This window comes from Canis lupus, chromosome 7, assembly GCF_003254725.2.
Source record: "Canis lupus dingo isolate Sandy chromosome 7, ASM325472v2, whole genome shotgun sequence".
Classification (NCBI taxonomy): domain Eukaryota; kingdom Metazoa; phylum Chordata; class Mammalia; order Carnivora; family Canidae; genus Canis; species Canis lupus.
In genome coordinates this window covers 22800848-22804527 of record NC_064249.1, presented here as the reverse complement: position 1 = coordinate 22804527, position 3680 = coordinate 22800848, and the positions used below count along the sequence as shown (strand labels likewise).

Here is a 3680-nt window from a genome sequence, read left to right as displayed (position 1 = left end):
GCCTGCTTCTCCCTCTGCCTGTGTCTCTGCTTCTCTCTTCACTCTCTCTGAATGAATAAATAAATAAATCTTTAAAAAAAATTTCAATCTGTAGACTTTTAATTATGAGCTAGTCTGACCACCTAGTGCAGGATTCATTTCTACAATATTCCTTAATAATGATCATCAGCTTCTATTTAGTGTGTGCTTATGAGCTCACAAAGCATCTACTGCATCATGATTGAAGAGTTCTTATTATTAAACTGTATGTAGGTTAAGAAGACTAAATACTTGACTCTTAAGAACTTTGATCCACTAGTTCTAGTTTTACCTTCTAGAGCATATTTTTCAAACTGAGACTCCATTTCAACATTGTATTTTGTTTGGTCCACATGGTGTTTTCAAAAATAATGAGCCAACACTGAAGACACCAAAAGATTTTACATAAAAATCAGGTCTTCTGGCTCTTATTGAAAAAGAAAGATATTGCATTATTGTATGTACATTCTTACAGGGCAACAGTGATATGGTCCTGAGTAGGGGGCTGCTTCCTTTAGATGGAGCATAAGTTCAGCAGTTGTCCACAGCCCTCCACTCCCTATAGATTTCCACATCCTGTGGCTGTCATGTGCCATTAATTATCACATTCTGTTTTTCAAATATTGGCTAGTTTCATATCCTTATGTTACCTTTCTGAATTCTGTAGGTATATTTGTGACCCCTAGCATTAGGCAGCATAGAGTAAATATGCTCCTTCCTCTGCATTAAAGAGATGGCCTTTTGCCCCCTGCATTTCTTTAGTTCTCCTTTTTTGCAAGATAGTAAGTTTCAGTTCCTTTAACCAAATCTTGTAAAGTAGGGCTTCAAATGCCATCACTTCCCTGACACTCCTTAAATTTGTTCAGTGCTCTTTTAAATCATGGTACCCAGGGGGCACTTGGGTGGCTCAATTGGTTAAGCATCTGACTCTTGCTTTTGGCTCAGGTCATGATATTAGAATCGTGAGATTGAGTCCTGTGTTGGAATCTGCTTGGGATTCTCTCTCTCTCTCTGTCTCTCTTTCCCTCTGCCTCCTCTACCCCACTTGTTCATGCATTCTCTTTCTCTCTCTCTCTCAAATAAATACATACATACATACATACATACATACATACTTGCCTACATAACGTTGAACTGAACACAGTGCTGGGAAGCTGGAACCATGGACTTCCATTATCCTTTCTAATTCTCAAGTTATAGGTATCTTCACAATCTGGTAAATATTATAGGTTGAGTGAGAAGGATGGACATTTTCTGTTTTGTTTGCACAGTATCCTTCTTTTCCCCTGAAAATAGTATTCTTCTATTCTCTTTGATCTGCTCCTTGCCGTGTTCTACTCTGGGAGTTGCTAACTGCATATGAGACTTTGACCACAGAGATTCTTCCCAGGAAGAGCACCTGTTACAAGCCAGGACAAGATTTTTCCTGGGATTTTCTAACCAGAGCTTGAGATTTTGGTTTCTCAGATTGTAAGGATGTAGGTCTAAAGCTACAAGTGGGCAGCTTTCATGCTTGTTGGAAATGGTCAGAAAGAAACCAGAACACAGAGAAAAGCATAGAGAATCACAAGAAGAAATACCAGGAAGCATCACTAAAGTCCCTGGTACCAGGCACCTCTGAGGCTGTCCTTTCCACATTCTGGTTTTTATTCTTTTTCCTTCTTTCCCTCTCTCTGTCACTGTCTTCCTCCCTTTTCCATTTCCTTCCATCTTTTCTTTCTTCAAAACTTTATTTGTGTATTTATAAAGAAAAACATAGGACTGAATATTGCCATCATTAAGGACAGGCCTTTGCAGGATGGTGGAGTGATTTCTGACAGTGGGGTGGAGGCCCCTACTTGCCATCAATGAGTGGGTTCTGCAAGACTGCGATGACTAGGTCTCTTCAAAGGAACATATCGGAGATGTAGTTGTCCTTGTTTACTGGCTTGGACTTCTTACCTTTGCTTTCTTGGGGATCTTGGTCTACATCTCCTTCACATTTTCCAGCACTGTGTCACAGTGCTTGTCAATGGCCTTCACACAGTTCAGGAGCTCCTTGTTATTGCCACAGTGGATAAGCCCTTAGGCGTAGTTCCTGACTGATGTGTGAGCACAGAGAATGGACTAGTGTTAAACTCCTCCTCCTCCCACTTTTGCAGCTCCTCCAGGGTCATCTCACTCTTGGGCTTGTTGGTATGCTCATGGTGATGGTGGCTGTGCTTTCAGGTCACTTGTGTCTCCTCTGTGTTGTTTCTGCCTCTGAAGAGTCTTAGACTAATTTAAATTACCTTTCTCTGGCTGGCAACCAACCTAGAAAATCTTCTCTGGCATATTAGGTAACTCACAGGTAATATGACTCCATGAATGAACAAATGACTGCTTGGCTGAATGAGAAACTGGTTTCTTGCTAGGGTTGACCATGGATTTCTTGTAATTTCTAGTTCACAGCAATCACTTTGGGACCACGCATTTTGGGGAAATAATTATGTACTAAATCAACTTCTATTTTGCCTTATTAATCCTTGTATTTAAAGAATCGTAAATTAATAATAAGTAATGGTTCAATTTAATTGATTACAATATCAGAGTATATGGTTAGACATGCCATGATCCCAGAATAGATCAGAACTTAATCTTTGCATATTCAGCATTCTGCCTCAGACTTATTCTGAGGACTACAAAACTCTGCAAGACATACACATTTTAGGCTAGTGGTTTTGAGCTTATCCTTAGGCTAGGAGATGTAGAGTTGTGTTGAAAGGACAGGATGGTTTTGAATGTTCTGATCTCTAGTTTTGTGGAGTGTTTGTGATCCCTCAGATTTGGCTTGTAGCCCAGAGCTTGCTTCCATCTGGAGAGCGAGGACAATCGTGGGCAGCCCTTTCCATCAGTTCTCTTTCCTACTGCTGCCCTCTCTCTTCACAAAAAGGAGTTCTGAGGCTGCAAAGACCCACTGCAAAGAGGAGACGTGCCTAACATTGGCCTTGTCACAATCTATCCTTCCTGGATAGTCAGTCAGCCTATGCTTTAATTTATTTTGTGGATGATAACCTTTTGAGTCTCTAAGTAAGTTACTGACCCTCTCCTAGCTCATGGTAACTGAGCAAATACTTGCAACCTTTCCCTGGGTCTGAGTCCATGATGTGTCTCTCTCTGTGTATGTATGGATGTATTTGGAGATCACCATGTTCTTTCAATAATAAATGAGAACACCCTGCTCTAGGTTTGAAATGTTTGCCACTTTGCAATTTAATTGGAAAAAATCCTAAGATAAACGAGTATGTGTTTAGATACACATGGATAAATGTACTTGAGTCAAAGGAAAAGTGACACCTTGGAAAAATTTCAAATTTAGAAATATATATATATATATATATATATATGATATATATGCAGAAAGTTGTGAGGTTTTGTTAGCTTAGTAAAAATTGGATAATTTACCAGATTTTTCCCCCCCCAACCTCTTCCCCATTAGAAAAATTTCCTATGTGTTTTTTCATTTCTAGGTAATAATGTTTCAGAAATAAGAAGAAAATGATATTAGGGACAACCAAATTAAATATACTATAGTTTTACATTCCTAAACAAAAGAAAAAATGCTTTTAGATAAGAAAAGAGACAAAAAGAAAAAAATTCAGTTTCCTTATATACTTTATTTCCAAAACTTTTTTCACCATAAG

The 3680-nt window shown here is 38.8% G+C and overlaps 1 pseudogene; it reads right to left on the bottom strand.

The window, feature by feature from the left end:
- Positions 1-1852: 1852 nt before the first annotated feature.
- On the bottom strand, positions 1853-2186 carry LOC112648700 (small nuclear ribonucleoprotein Sm D2-like; annotated as a pseudogene).
- Positions 2187-3680: the final 1494 nt, after the last annotated feature.